The following is a 16,627-nucleotide window of genomic DNA, read 5'->3' on the forward strand; positions in this document are numbered from 1 at the left end:
TTAAAACCGAAGTATAAAAAAGAAAAAACCAAACTGTTGCTGTTGAGTTGATTCTGACTCAGAGACCCTGTAGGACAGAATAGCACTGCCGCATAGGGTTTCCAAGGTGCAGGTGGTGGATTCAAACTGCTCTTCTTTTGCTTGGCTACCGTATCACTTAACCGCTGTGCCACGAGGGCTCCAGAACATTAGCTTACTTAACTAATAAAAATGGTCTACCTTGAGCATATGCTCTTTTAAGAACTGTCTACATGGCATCAGATTGACAACAGCTACTGAAAAGATTAGATAGGAACCTTAAGGAGCAGTGGGTTTATGTTAATGATGGAGGAACAACTGAGAAAAGGAGGATAAGAATGGTTGCACAACTGGAATGTAACCGATGTCATTAAATTGTACAGGTAGAAACTGTTGAGTTGGTGTATGTTTTGCTGCATACATTCTCCACCACAAAAAATAAATTTACAGGTAATAATTAACAAAAAATGTCAAGGAGAGCTAAATATTTTGAAAATAAGACAGAGTTGCATGTGAGGGAATGAGTAGGGTGAGCTGTTTTAGATGAATAGTCAGTAAAGGCTTTTTTTTTTTTTTAAAGGCTTATGGGAGCAGGATATTTGAGAAATAACTGACCTATATCCAAGGAGAGAATAGCTGTATGAAGTTCTGGAGGGAGGATATTGCCAATAAAGGAAAGAGTTGTTTCTGAGGCCCTTAAATAACCAAGTGTTTTGGCATGTTTGAGGAAGCTCAGGAAATAAGTCATGGCTAGTGTGGAGTGAACCGAGGGAAGACTGTTAGTATGGTGGGCAAGCCCCGCATCATGGAAGACCACGGGAAGCGTTTGGGAATTTTTCCTAATCGCCATGAGAAGCCACTGAAATGATGCTGTTATGTAGACTGTAAGAGGGAAGATCAGTGGCATGGAGTGCAGTTTTAACCAAGAGATGATGGTGGCTGTAAGGTGGAGGTAGTGAGAAGTGGATAGAGTCAGGATTTATTTTAAGGTAGAGCCAAGAGTCCAGAATATGTGTCAATGGATTGGATGCATGATTTGAATAAAGGAGAGAAATCAAGGATGATTCCTAGGTTTTTGTCCTGAACAACCCAGAGGATAGTGAGAACATTTGCTGAGATAAGGAAGACTGGGAGGTAAATAAGGCACTTGGACCAAGAATTTTATTTGAACCACATTAAGTCTGAGATGCCTAGTAGACATTCAAGGGGAGATGTGAGGTCAGCCATTGGTGAAGGAATAACAGGGCAGAGTATGTAAATGAGGGTATCCTAGGGCTCAGGTGGAATTGACTGCCCTGAATTAGCTCAAATAACCTAGACAGTGAGAAGTGATGAGTGATGTTACTTAAACAGGGCATGGAAATCAATGAAAAAGGTGTGGGAGTGGCAGGAAGGCTAAGGTAGAGAAGTTTCTCTCTTCCTAAACCTGATTGGCTGGATTTGAAGACATCATAAGTTCCTGTATGAGAAATATCCAGCAAATTACCCATTGATTTAATAAATTGATAACAAAGTCCACCTTTCAGCCAAAGATTGAAAAACAAACAAACCAATTGCCATCCAGTGGATTCTGACTCTTAGCAACCCTATAGGATGGAGTAGAACTACCCCACAGGGTTTCTAAGGAGCGGCTGGTGGATTCAAACAGCAGACCTTTTGGTTAGTAGCTGAACTCTTAACCACTGCGCCACCAGGGCTCAGACCAAGAATAACACACGTGAGGAACTTACTCCTTAGTTCAATCAAGTATGTAGAAATTCAAATTTGTAATTTTGGAGATTTCTCCTCTTTTTTTTCAAAATGGGGGGCATTGAGATGGAGGATTTTCCCATGCCCACCATCCTAAGGGATTTAATTAACCCATAGTTGAGACATTGTAAACATCTCAAGAAATTATTACCTTTGAGAAACTTGAGGGTGAGTAGGCATATCACCTGATTCCTCTTAAATTCCTTTTAAAAACCTGACTTAAAGACTCACCTGCCTTTTTGAATAAGTGCCAGCTTGAATAGGCAGGGTTCAGGGAATTGCCAAGCAAAGGTATGGTTTCTCCAGAGGCCTCCAAGGGGTGTAAAAGAAGAGGGGAGCCAGACCCCGTGCTTGGGACATACCCTTGGTAGGAAACATTTGAGTGTGTGTGTGGTGGGGGAGCACTGGGTGTGGGAGAGTGGGGTGGGTGGGTAATAGGGAAATGCCTGTTTTGTTTTGTTTGAAGAAACAGTTTTTTACAATTTATTATTATTACAATAAACAGTTCAGTGGAGACATGTTCCTTATCTGCAGGGGCTAGTGGAAGTGCTGATAGCTGAGAATGTAGCCTGCTCCCCAAGTGCCAGTTGGCATTTTGGAGAGAAAACTTGATGTTTGGAGCACTGACTGGCCCTGCCTTTTCTAAATAATTAAGGGTGGTGGGGTGGTGGTAAGAGAAAGAGGATGGTCTATGAATGCTGACCCTGGAAAATTAACTCCCGAGTGTGTGGGTTGTGGATAGCAGGAAAAGAACATCACCCACAAATGACAGCAGTGCCTTTATTTATTTATTTATGCTTCTTTTTAGTTCTGAGTTGTTTTTAAGCCACAAATTAATGGGGCCACCATGAGTTTTCAGAGAATGAGTTTTACAAAAATCTAAGTGTTTTAAATATTGCAAGGATTTACTTATATATGCTGTATATGAGAAAAGTCCTTCCAGTTATAGGGAGGGGAAAGAAAGTATATTCAGGAATTAAATTTTCACAGTTCTCTGAATTCTTATATTTCTCCTGTTGTCCGTTTTTCTTTTTTTGTCCTTCATCCACCCCTTCCACCTTGACCCACTGTCTTCATCATCTAGTGCTGCCATAACAGAAATACCATGAGTGGATGGCTTTAACCGAGAGAAATTTAATACCTCACATTAAAGTAGGCTAATAGTCCAAATTCAAGGCATCAGCTCTAGGGGAGAGCTTTCTCTCTCTTTCGGCTCTGGAAGAAGGTCCTTGTCTTTAGCCTTCCCATGGTCAAGGAGCTTCTCAGGTGCAGGGACCCTGGGTCCAGAGGGCATGCTCTGCTCCTGGTGCTGCTTTCTTGATAGTCTGAGGCCCCCAACTCTCCGCTTGCTTCCCTTTCCTTTCATGTCTGGAGAGATAAAAGGTGGTGCAGGCCACACCACAGGGAAAGGTGACCTGAGTGAGGGTGGTGTTACAATCCCACCCTAATCCTCTTAAAGTAAAATTACAATCACAAAATGGAGGTCAACTACACAATAGTGGGAATCATGGCCTAACCAAGTTGAAACACACGTTTTTTAGGGTCATAATTCAATCCATGACACCCACCAAACCAAACTTGTCACCATCAAGTTGATTCCAACTCGTAGAGACCCTAGTTGATTTGAACTCAGAGAGACCCTATAGCATAGAGTAGAACTACCCCATAGAGTTTCCAAGGACTAGTTGGTGGATTCGAACTGCTGACCTTTTGATTAGCAGCTGAGCTCTTAACCACTATGCCACCAGGCCTCCTCTTGATCCACAGTCCACCCTAATTCACCACTGTGTTAGAAAAAGGTTTTGCTATTCTTAAATAAGAACTTTTACTATACTTTGTGTTAGTGGTTGCTTTTGGTATGTCTTTAAGCACTGAACAGTTAACTCATACCCATTAAAAACCCATTGCCACTGAGTCTATTCCAACTCGTAGCGGCCCTATAGGGCAGAGCAGAACTGTGCCATAGACTTTCCAAGGAGTGCCTGGTGGATTTGAACTGATAACCTTTTGGTTAGCAGCCATAGCTTTTAAACAGTACACCACCAGTGTGGGAGGGGTTTAATTGATAACATGATGTCTGGGCTCCAAGGGAGATGGAATGGATGTGCAGGAGAAGGGCATGCAGAGTCAGCCTGTATAGTCCCCAGAACTCTGTTCAAGATCATAACATACCTCAGTAATCACTTGAATCTAAACATACAACTTTAACAGTTGATGTAAATGACTTCACACATGAATTTTGGAACTCAACTCTTTCTCAATGGAAGTTTCTTCAACTAAGCTGTTTGTTTGTATTCCCTTAATAATTATGAAAGCTAACATTTATTGTGTTCATTCTGTGTGTAAGGCCTTTTCCTAAGTGCCTTGTGTGTTTTATTTAACCTGCGTAACAACCTTTTGAATAAGATCCATTTTAGAAATGGGAAACTGAGGCAGTGAGAGGTAAAGTAACGTGCCCAGATCACCCAGCTGATAAACTGAGTTAGGATTTAAACCCAGGCAGTTTGTTTCAGAATTTGCTTATGTAATCACTGTACATGACAGCAGTGAGCCCTAGTGGCTCTGTGGTTAAAGCACTTGGCTGCTAACTGAAAGGTCAGTGGTTCGAACCCACCAGCCTCTCTGCAGGAGACAGATGTGGCAGTCTGCTTCAGTGAAGACTTACAGCCTTGGAAACCCTATGGGGCAGTTTTACTCTGTCCTTTGGGGTCACTATGAGTTAGAATCGACTTGATGACAGTGGGTTTTGGCACATGATACTAAATGTACAGTGTATTCTATATGCCGTGTATATGTTCAGAAACTAATTTTCTGAACATTTATGCCATATATAGATTACCAATCCAGTTGCCATTGAGTAGATTTTCACTCATGACGACCCCATGAGTTTTCAGAGTAGGACTGCCCTCCATACGTTTTTCAATAGCTGTGACCATTTGGAGCTGGATTGCCAGGCCTTTCTTCCAAGGCAACTCTGAGTGGATTTAAACTGCCAACCTTTCAGTTAGTAGCTGAGCACTTAACTCTTTGTGCCACCTAATACATATATATACTAGGAGGCTTTCCTCCTTATTTGTACTTTAATGTTTTTTAGACTCTTTGAATACTTGTTCCTGGCAGTGAACTAGATGCTAAAGAACAGAATAGGCACATGTAACCCTCTCTCACCTTCTCCCTCCCCTCTTTCACAGAGATGAAATGAAAAGGAATTAATGAGGACAGATTATTGGATTAGGGCCCATACTCAGGGCTATAACAGCATGAGGAGTTTCTCCTGTCACTTCAGTTCTTGTTCAGGAATTGGTACCTGCTTTTTGTGAATCACAAAGACCAGTGCTTTATATCAAGCCATTTAGATTTGGGGTATGGAGCAGTGACTTAAAAAAATTAAATTTTATGTTCAGAGATTTTTTCTAATAATTATTTACATTTATTTTAATTGTATATTCTAAAGCTGCTACAAAAAGGCATGAAATAATTGTTTAAATTTTAATTCATATGGGTCAAATTGTATGTTAAACTACCTATTGTCACCTTCAGGGTCGTTGTTATGTTTGAGCCAATTGTTGTGGCCACTTGTTACCAAGTATGACCTGCTTCTCCAGGGACTGATCTCTCCTGACAACATGTCCAAAACATGTGAGATGAAGCCTTGCCATTCTTGCTTCTCAGGAATATTCTGGCTGTACTTCTTTCAAGACAGATTTGTTCATTCTTTTGGCAGTCCGTGGTATATTCAATATTCTTTGCCAACCCCTTAATTCAATGCCTTCAGTTTTTCTTTAGTCTTCCTTATTCATTGCCCACCTTTCATGCGTGTATGAGGCGACTGAAAACACCATGGCTTGAGTCAGGCGCACATTAGTTTTCAAGGTGACATCTGTGCTTTTGAACACTTTAAAGAGGTCTCTTGCAGCAGATTTGTCCAGTGCAGTGTGTCGTTTGATTTCTTGACTGCTGCTTCCGTGGGTGTTTATTGCGGATCAAAGTAAAATGAGGCCCTTAATGACGTCAACATTTTCTCTGTTTATCATGATGTTGCTTATTGGTCCAGTTGTTAGGCTGTTGGTCTGTAGTCTTTGATCTTCATCAGTAAATGCTTTAAGGCCTCTTCACTCTCAGCAAGCAAGATTGTATCATCTGCATATCTGAGGTTATTAATGAGTCTTCCTCCAATCCTGATGCCTTATTCTTCTCATACAGTCCAGCTTCTCGGATTATTTGCTCAGCATACAGATTGAATACATATGGTGAAAGGATACAACGCTGATGTACACCTTTCTTGACTTTAAACCATGCTATTTTCCTTGCTCCGTTTAGATGACTGCCTCTTGTTCTATGTATAGGTTTCTCATGAGAACAGTTAAGTGTCCTGCAATTCTCATTCTTCCCCATGTTATGCATAATTTGTTATGAGCTAGAGTAGGTCTCAGAAATAATGTGCCATTTCTTCCAGTTGGTCGTGCACAGCTGGTAGTGCACCCTAGGTGGTAGCAGCTAAGGCCTGTCTCAGAAACACTCCCCTCCTCACTTAGCATGAGTCTTCACACTGCTCCATCTTCTTTCCCATATGTGTCTCCTGCCCTCCTCGGTAAAAAAAATCAGTGGCCGGGGAAAATGATAGTAGTCCACTGATGAGATTTATTCTTTTATTATACTTTATTTTATCATTTGTTTTTATAACATAGTTCCGTTAAAATCAAGGGTAATAAAAATGTTTGTATGATGGAAGTGGATAATCCCACCCACTGTGTCCATCTAAAGTTTCATGAGAAAACAGTGCCCACAACAGAGGGCTCCCACTCCTCTGGCTCACTGTATTTTCTCCTTGTTTATTTGCTCTTCCCTCTTTCCTGATGGATGCATGGGACCACTGAGCTACAGGACTCCACAATTCTCCTTTTCATACCAGTGTTACTATAATCTTGGGTTCATGGGCTGCTTTGCCACAGATTTACTCATTCTGTTTCTGTTAATTATTTCATTACTTAAAAATCTCTCATGAATTTTTCCAGAAGTACATTCTATTCCTCAAAAACTTGGAAGCAATGGGAAAGTATGCAATAAATAACAAGAAAACATACGTAATGCATAGAATAAATTATTAACGTTCCGATATGTCTGTTATCTTACTTATATTGGCATGTACGTGTATTAGAGTCTCTGGTTGGTGCAAAATGGTTAATATCTTGAGCTGCTGACAGAAAGTTGGAGTTCAGGTCCACCCAGAATTGCTATGAAAGAGAGGTCTGGCAGTCTACTTCCGAAAACTCAGCCACTGAAACCCCTATGGAGTACTGTTCTACTCTGGCACACTGGTGTCATCATGAATCAGAACTGACTCAATGGTAACTGGTTTTATGTGTGTATTAGCACACACATTTATGTATATTAACACGGATATTATATCCTGATATTTTCATTCAACATTAGTCTTTGCTCATAAAATTTTTTTTTAATGAGGGCATTAAATTCATAATATTCTGTGTGCATGTAGTATATGTTTTTTTAACGATTTGACCATAGTTGCAATAATAAATGTGCATGTTTCTAGTAACTTCAACCTATACTTAAACATCTTTTTAACATACATCTCTACCATTAAATCTGTTTGTTTAATTATTGTTTAACACTCTTTACGCCTAAGAGATGGTCTCAGAAGCAGCCCTGATCAATTTTTCTCCCTCTTACTCATGAAGCCCCTTAATGTATTCCAAGGTATCAACTACGAAGGATTTTACGTACTTATTGTTTGTTTATTTTTCATTCAGTCAGTATATTCCATGGGCCAGAAATAGTCCATGTTATGCAGATACAGTGGTGAAAGGTACACACTGTCCCTGTCCTCATGAAGGGGACAACCCAGTGCAGGTGGGAGGAGCACTGGGGAAATGCAGCTGAGAGCAAGGACAGACAACCCTCCAGGAACCACACTGGACTTCAGAGAGGCTTGTTGGCTGCTGTTCACCTGGCAGGCTTCTAGATACCAGAGTACCCTTGGGCTTGGTGCCTGCTCCTCTCTCTACTGACACCCTCCCTCTAGGATGCCTCAGGGAGTTTACTGCTGTCTATTTGTAGCTAAGGACGTGAGGTTTATACCTCCATCCATTCAAACTCCTCCTGGGTCCAGACTCATATATTCAAATGTCAGCTTAACTCTCGGTATTGACCTCTTTATGTATTATAATGATACATTCCTCATATGGCCATCATGAAAGCAAACATGAAAAAAAAAAGCACGGGAGTGCCTGGCACCAGTGTAGGTACTCAATGAACATTAGCTGTTGGTATTATTCTTGACATCCCCATGTGGGGTGAAGTTTTATTACCTGACATCTCCATGTGAATATCTAACAGCTACACCATGTTATCTAGGCTATGAAACAATGCTTGGTTCCAACCACCATTCTGTTCTTATCGATGAATTCCTCAAGGCTTCAGTGATGGGAGTGTGTGTTTTTCCACACAATGAACGTGATTAGGAATGGTTGTCTAGGTCCTACACAATAAATTGCTCCAGCATTCCTTTGGGTGACCATTGAGACAAGTTTCAGCCAACGAATGTAGCAAAGAATTGGAACCACTCTCAGCTGTTCATGCGAGTACTCTCAATCCAGAATATCTGGTAAGTCGACTGTTAGGGATTGAATTGTGTCCCTCCAAAATGTATGTGGAAATCCTAACCCGTGTAGCTGTAAATCTGACCTTGTTTGGAAATAGGGGGCCTCCTTTAATTATGTGAATGAGGTCATACCAATGTAGGGTGGGTCCTAAGCCTAACTCTTCTTAGTTATAAAAGGAGCAGAATACACACAGGCACAAACAGGGGAAGAGGAAGACAGACAAAGAAGACAGATGCATCCACAAGGCCAGGAACACAAATGATTGCTGGTGTCTACTAGAAGCTGAGGTAGACAAGGAAGGACCTCCCACTACAGCCATGCCCTGAATTCGAACTACTGCCTGCTAAACTGTGAGAAAATAAATTTCTGTTCTTTAAAGCCATCCAGTTGTGTTATTTTTTGTTATGGAGGGACTAGGTAACTAACACACATACCCGTTCTTATAAGTTCAGCCCAGTGCAGAATAATTTTCTTCCCTCCTTGGTCTAGACCACCTGAACCTGCTCTTTCCCTATCAGTGTCCTTTGCTTTCACCTAAGAGCTATGACAGAGTCAGCTTGATGCTGATGCATTGAAATTTCAATTTATTTTTTATTTATGATTATTAATTCCAGTATTTTCTACAGTTTTCAATGGAGACAGTCCTATAATTTATGAATAGCATTTATACTTTTTCTCTTTTTGTACTAGCTTATACTTCCAGTGTTCAATGTTTAATAAAAGTAATGATAGAAGCACCCTTATTTTATTGTTTATTAATTTTAAAGAGAATGTCCCACACGTCACCATGAACTATCATGCTAGTTGTAGTTTTCCACGTTCGGGAACTCCTTTTCTGTTCCATATTTGCTCCTAGTCCTTATCTCTTGGTGTGATTGGATTTTATCAACCTGCTTTGCCCCCATCTCTTGAGGTGAGCATATGTCTTCTCTTCTTTCACCTATGCATGTGGTGAATGAAATTACTAAATCTTTAACGTTCACTCAAATTTGTATGCCTACAATAAACCGCCTTGATCATGGCATGTTACGTGGTTTATCCTTTGCTGGATTTCCTTTGCTGGCATCTTATGTAGGGTTTTGCATCTCAGTTACTGAGTGTGCTTGTCCTCTAACTCTTCTTCTACCTTCCTTCTCTAATTTGTTATCATTTTTAAACTAGCCTTAAGGATCAAGTTAGGGGAGTATCTTATGGTTTTCTAATCTCTGTTGACTATGTACAAGATTAAAATGACTGTTTCTCGCATGTTTGCTGGAACCTGACTGGAAACGATCTAGGTCTGCCGTTTTCTTTGTAGGGAGATCTTGAACTACTGACCCATTTTATTTAGTGGTTAAAGGCATCTTCTGGTGCTAATTTACTAAGAAAAAATTCTGATGCATGTTCTAGGTTGCTCGAATCTCATCTTCAAATATTGATTATCAGGGCTTGTAGCCTCATGCAAGGCAATTCATCAATCCCAGATTTCCCCAAAGTCAGGCTCTGCAACTCTTCCCGGTACCAAATTCCCTCATTTAAGACTTATTTGCAAAGAGACAACAGTATGCTATCTACGCAGTTGTTTATCCGCAACCTTCTTGAGTCCATAATGTGAGGATACAGTCTTCTAATACTTTTTTTGTAATTGTTCTCTTTCTTATTTTTTTTTTCCTTTTTTCACTGCCAATACCCCCGCCCCCCGCCAGTCTAGTAGTTTTAAAGTTGTGCGTTTCAGGTTCAAGTCTGTAATCCAACTGAGCTTCTGTGTGTGCTGCATGTGTGCATCAAAAGAACACGCTTCTAGGAGCAGAAAGCAGGCAGTGCGACTGTTGGGTGGTTGGCGGGGGAGGAGGAGGGGAGCTGCTGCTCAGAGAGGGCGCCCGAGGGAGGCACGAGATGCCGGGCTGCCCACCACAAGCCCACAGGCTCCAAGGAGGAGGAACCTGCGTGCGCCATGAGCCTTTTGAGACAGGCCCAAGCCCACCCAGCCGGGTGCTAACCTCGCATCCGCCAGGCTTGCAGGTTCCACCAGGACTAGCGGAAGCCTAAGGCCAAGGAGGGCAAGGTCTAGGGTCTGGACCTGAGAACTGGTTCTGCCACTTGTGATCGCAGCGCTTATGCTGGAAAGGAGGGCAGGAAGCATATCGCAACGTGTGTCTGGACGATGACCCAGAACGGGGGAGTTGTGGTCACCCACGGACTCTGGGTCTGCATATGGAGGCCCCCAGGGTGCAATTCCAGGAGCAGAAGGCAAAGCCACAGAGGCCAAAGTGCACCTCGCCGATGCTTCCCAGGGGCATTTTCCCAAATATGGGGAGCAGTCCCTCCTCTGGGCTAGGGACTTTGTTTCCTCCATTGTCATCACTGACTGTGAGCAGACTCTAGTCTATGCAGACTAATGAGGAGTTATCAAAATGAGCTCCAAACTCCGGATTTGAGTTAAGGATCATAAATTAACACAGAGAAATACCACTTTAGCAGTAAGTGACTGTTTGAAGCCCAAGTTGCCTTAAAACACGGAATTTCAGTCTTTCAGCTCCTCTGCTAATCTAGTGACTAAGAACAGGATCTCACTGGAGCTCAGAGATGTGGGGCACTGGGAATACTCTGGGTCTGTCTGCTCACGGCTGATTGCCTGATCCCAGTTTTATTATACAGCTTAAATACAGACCAGAAGAGGAGTTTGGGGCTTGACACCTGACATCTTAACACCAGTTCCTGTTTCTTGAGGAAGGAAGAGGTAAAATAAATCAGCGTTTACTGTGTCCTTCTCCATCCCCGGAAGTCTTCATAAAGACCCTCTCAGGTAAGGATTGACAGGGAGTGGCTTGGTTTACTATTTGACTTTGTCCTTCAGTCACTTTGTTTATGTCCTGCATGTAAACTATTGTGCATTGAGAAGCATTCTAATTCTTATGCAGAATGACTAGACCTCCTGCAGAATGACTATATTGTGCCTCCCTTGGGCACACCTGTCTGCGCAGCACCCCCCACCCCCAACTGCCCAACCGCCTCTCTCCTGGCATTCTGCTTCTAGAAGCATGTTCTTTTGATGCAGAGATGCAGCACACACAGAATCCCAGCTGGATTACAGACTTGAACCTGAAGACCTTATGCAGAATGACTATTTATGAACCAAGCTGAGTACTAAAGCAGGTACTTACCCCTCAGAGAAGGCCCTGGGGGAGGTTGATACATGCATTCCCCAGTGCTCCTGCTGCTCTAGAAGTGCCTGAAATGCCTCTCTGGGAAAGGCCTTCAGATTAGGCTCATGGCCCACGTGGGAATTCAGGCCTATTTTTCTGTTAGAACATCTCATTTCGCTCTGAAAATTTTATTATCCAGTTTATTCACCAGACATGAGTACAGACATCTCATATTTTCAAAATAATCCCATTCTCTAATACTAATTTGCCACCAAGAGTGTATTCCAAAGTGTTTGCAATAGGCTAGAAAGTCTTTCCAAAGAGGGGAGTCCTGCACCATGTTGTGCAGTGACATCAGGGTTGGCATAATATGTTTACCCAGATACCTACCACTTTTTAAAAATTTTTTATTGTGCTTTATTTGAAACTTTACAGAGCAAATTACTTTCTTGTTCAGCCATTTATACACAATTGTTTTGTGACATTGGTGGCAATATTCATGATGTGTCAATATTCTCTTCTATGCTCCAGTTCCCCGTTTCCATCCGCCATGATTCCTGTTCCATCCTGCCCTCTTTTCTGTGCTTTTGGGCAAGTTTTGCACTTTTGGTCTCATACACACGATTGAACTAAGAAACACTTTCTTCACGTGTGTTATTGTTTGTTTTATAGACCTGTCTAATCTTTGGCTGAACGGCAAACTTCAGAAGGTACTTTCGACTTTGTTGCTTTCCATAATTCCTGAAATTCCAAGTCTACCACCTGAAGAACTTCCTTAGTGTTTCATTTAGAACAAGTCTGGTGGCGATGAATTCTCTTAAGCGTCCTTCACCTGAGAATGTCAATATTTTTCCTTTACTTATGAAGGAAATAACAGCCTATAGAACACTGGGTTAATGTTTCTTTTCTTTCAGTGTTGAAAAAATGTTGTTTCCACAGCCTTTTGGCCTCCATGGCTTCTGATGATGAATACAGAGTCATTCCAATTGTTTCTCCTGTGTGAAATGAGTTGTTTTCTCTCTAGCTTCTTTGAAGATATTTTCTTGGTCCTTGTTATTCCACAATTGACAGTGAGGCATTTGGGCGTAAAATTATGTGAGTTTAACTTGTTGGAGTTTGCATAGCTTCTTGAATCTGTAAGTTTATGTCTTTCAACAAATTTGGAAAGTGTTGAGCCAGTATTTCTTCAGATACTTTTTTCTACACCACATATTTTCTCTACACCTTATGGAATTCCAGTAAATAAATGTTAGATATTTTTGGATTTTTTTGAGGCTCTATTAATTTTTTTTTCAATATTTGTCCTCTGTTTTCAGATTGGATATTTTCAATTGAACTATTTTCATCTCATTGATCCTTTTGTCTGTCAACAGCATTCCGCTGATCAAGTGAATTTTTTATCTCTATTTTTCCTGTCTGAAATTTTCATTTGTGAATGGTTTCTATGTATTTTTCTATTTTTCTAAGGTGTGCCTGTTACTTCTTTGAGCGTGGTTAAAGTAGCTTTTTAAAGTTTTTGTCTATGATTCCAAGACTATGTCTTACTTCAATCTTACAGAAAATGTTGATGTTGTTTGTTTTAGCAATCACTTGACCCAGTTATGTTCAGGCTGCAGGTTCTTTCCCAACTTCTGGATGCTGTGGCTCAGATGTCAGTTCAGATTTTGAAGACTTTGCGATGATATTTGGATGTAAGCTATGGGAGTGTCACTCAGTCTGGGACCTTGTTGGTGTTCTAACCCATAATGCAGTTCTCAAAGGATTGATCTACTTCTTGGGGTCAGAGCAAAGCATATGCAACTATGGGAGTGGAGGGGGGTATGAAAAACAACTTTATGGTATCCCTCTCTTGAGCCACCTGGTCTCTGTCTCTCTGAGGCTCTCTGATGTCTGAGCAGCTACCTTCCTGGTCCACTGGCAAGAATGTTGGGGCTTTAATCTCTTCATTCTGCCGTGCAATTAAGTGACTGGGTCTGCCTATGAGGCCAAATAACGGTAAGATGGAGAAAATGTAACAGAGATTCCTCTATATTATTTGGTCCTTATATACTTAGGTCAGAGAGAAGGCACACTGTTTCTGGTGATACTTCCAAACAGGTATGGAGAAAAAGGCATTAACAGGTCGATAGCTGCATACTAGGTGTTACGGATTAAACTCTGTCTTCCCAAAATGTATATATCAGCTTGACTAGGCCATGCTTCCCAGTATTGTGCGATTATCCACCATTTTGTCAGCTGGTGTGATTTTCCAATGTATTGTAAATCCTACCTCTATGATGTTAATGAGCGAAGATTTGATGCAGTTATGTTAAGGAGGCAGGGCTCAATCTACAAGATTAAGTTGTGTTTTAAGTCAGTCTCTTTTGAGATATAAAAGAGAAAAGAGCAGAGAGACAGGGGGACCTCAGTACCACCAAGAAAGAAGTGTCAGGAGCAGTGCATCCTTTGGACCTAGGATCCCTGTGCTGAGAACCTTCTTGTCCAGGGGAAGATTGGTAACAAAGACCTTCCCCTAGGAGTGACAGAGAGAAAAAGTCTTCCCCTGGAATTGGCACCCTGAATTTGGACTTATAGAGCCTCCTGGACTGTGAGGGAATAATTTTCTTTGTTTAAGTCATCCGTTTGTGGTATTTCTGTTACAGGAGCACTAGATATCTAAGACACTAGGTACCAGGAGATGTACATTTCCCAGCTCTTTCACTCCCAGGGCCACTATGACTAAGTAGCCATTGCCATAAATCCATGTGAGCAGACTATTCTGATTACTGCTTTGACTCTACTGTCTGTTATGGTAACCACACCCACCTTGTCTTTGTTGATTGAGTGCCACCACTTGGCTGCTACCACCGCGGAGTCCAGTCAACTGCATTGTAGTTAGGTGTCTTAATTCAGTTAGGGCAGTTCTCACTGTGGACTCTTACTTACATAAAATAGCAACCACAGAAGACTTCAATAATGCTGGGGCTTGCTGCACGAATTTGTACCTCACTGCTATGGTACAAAGAGAGCCCTCTGGGCACTCCGTGTGTGGGTCTGTGGGTCCAGCCTAATAAATCCATTCTAACCTGCCAGTTTCCCTGAGCCTTTGGTTACCTTCTCCTACAGTATACAATGGCAGATCTGCCATTTCCACTTGATTTATTGTAGGCCACCACTTAATCCATGCTTCAGTAAACCAACCAAATAAACTATGAGATCCTTTTCTAACCTCTCAAGCTGAAACACTGAATGAAGAATCTATGCTTCCTGGGTCTATATCAATAAACTCAGACTAATCCACCTTTATGTTGCTTGCACCATTATCCCACACCCATAATAGCCATTCCCACACATATTCACCAGGTTTCTGTATGTATGTATGTATTAGAAAAATCAAGCAGTTCTTTTGGAGTTTAGCATACCTTCTCCTGGGTCACACTTCATAGTTCACCTTTTGGGGCTTGTTGGGACTGAAGTCTAGGTATAGGTCTAGAAGCAAAAATGGGCAGTGGCAGTGGGATGTTCAGCCGTGTCTTATAAGACATCTGCCTAAGGTGATGCCCCAGGCAATGCCCCAGATACCACCCCAGGAGATAACTCAAACAAGACACTTCAGGCACAGCTGAGGGTAATCTCATTAGATGGAGGTGGAAGGGATAATTGTTTTACTGGGAAGGGTGCCTTAGCCGGCAAAGTTAGAGAATCTCTTCAGGTGGGAGTAAGAGGTCTGGTTCTGTTAGGAAGAGCGATTCAACAGAAATTGGAGGTTCATTGTCCCCCGCTTCCTGACTGTCTGCCCATATGTCCTCATCCCGAGTTTCAGGATCCCATTTCTTCCCAATCAGTGCCCTCACTCTAACTTCAGACACCATTTGAGGCTGGATATTCAACTGGCGCTTTAATTCAGTCACTCTTATGATAAGAATCTGAGTTTATTTTTGGCAGCATTAGCCTTGTTACTATAAGAAATATGGTTTTCTTTCTGGGCACAAGTGGCAGCTTTCAGATCTTGTATGTGGTGCTTCAGCTTTGAGCCCATTTCTTTCATTCACCAGTCTGACTAGCAAAAGCAGGACTAACCAAGCAGCTTCCTTATTATTCTTATTCTGACAAAATTATAGAAAAGTATCAAATATGTAATCAGGCAGAGCCTTGTCTCTCACAAATATTTGATCCAGTGGTAGTAGTATTTTGCGTATTTCTATTGTCACCTCCCACCATGGATTAGCAATAGCCTGTTTACTACTGGAGACAGTCATCAGTGCCTTTAACACTAGCCAGACTTGAGAATCAATTCAGAAAACTCATCCTTAAGATTTGGTTCCTCTAGAACCACAGTAGGTACCAAATGTCTTAGCCTGGGATCTCTAGAGATGCAAAACTAGTGAAGAGAATATATATATATATATGTATGGAAAACCTAGTCGCATAATGGTTAATAGCTATAGCTGCTAACCAAAAGGTTAGCAGTTCGAATCCACCAGGCGCTCCTTGGGAACTCTGTGGGGCAGTTCTCCTTTGTCCTGTAGGGTCACTATGAGTTGGAACCGACTCGATGGCAATGGGTATATATATATACACACACACACATACACACATACATATATATATGCATACATATGTTAGTTGTGGCTGTTAGATGCCATCGATCCTGTGTAAAACAGAATGAAACACCACCTGATCCTGAACCATCCGCACAATCATTGCTATGTTTGAGCCCATTCTTGCAGCCATTGTGTCAGTTCATGTTGTTGAGCGCCTTCCTCTTTTTTTCTGACCCTCAGCTTTTCCAAGCATGATGAGCCTCTCCTGGGACAGGTCCCTCCTGAAAATATGTCCAAGGCATGTGAGACGAAGTCTCGCCATCCTTGCTTCTAAGGTGCATTCTTGGTGTACTTCTTCCAAGATGGTTTTGTTTATTCTTCTGGCAGTCCATGGTATATTCAGTATTCTTTGCCAACACCATATTTTAAATGAATCAGTTCTTCGGTTTTCCGTATTCATTGTCTAACTTGCTCAAGCATGTGAGGTGATAGAAAATATCATGGCTTTGCTCAGGCACACCTTAGTCCTCAAAGTGACATCTTTCTTTCTCAACACTTCAAGGAGGTCTTTTGCAACAGATTTGCCCAA

General features: G+C 41.7%; 1 long non-coding RNA gene across 4 annotated transcripts in view; it reads left to right on the forward strand.

The window, feature by feature from the left end:
* Positions 1-8,152: 8,152 nt before the first annotated feature.
* The window catches only part of LOC126058048 (uncharacterized), a 71,601-nt gene continuing 63,126 nt past the window's right edge, over positions 8,153-16,627 (forward strand). For 3 of the 4 annotated variants that reach the window (XR_007513067.1, XR_007513065.1, XR_007513064.1), the window contains exons 1-2: positions 8,155-8,392; positions 11,028-11,175. This is a non-coding gene — a long non-coding RNA (uncharacterized LOC126058048). Of the gene's footprint in view, positions 8,393-11,027; positions 11,176-16,627 lie in introns of all 4 variants that reach the window. The other variant, XR_007513066.1, reaches the window with a different exon arrangement.

Source organism: Elephas maximus, chromosome 14 (assembly GCF_024166365.1).
Source record: "Elephas maximus indicus isolate mEleMax1 chromosome 14, mEleMax1 primary haplotype, whole genome shotgun sequence".
NCBI lineage: Eukaryota > Metazoa > Chordata > Mammalia > Proboscidea > Elephantidae > Elephas > Elephas maximus.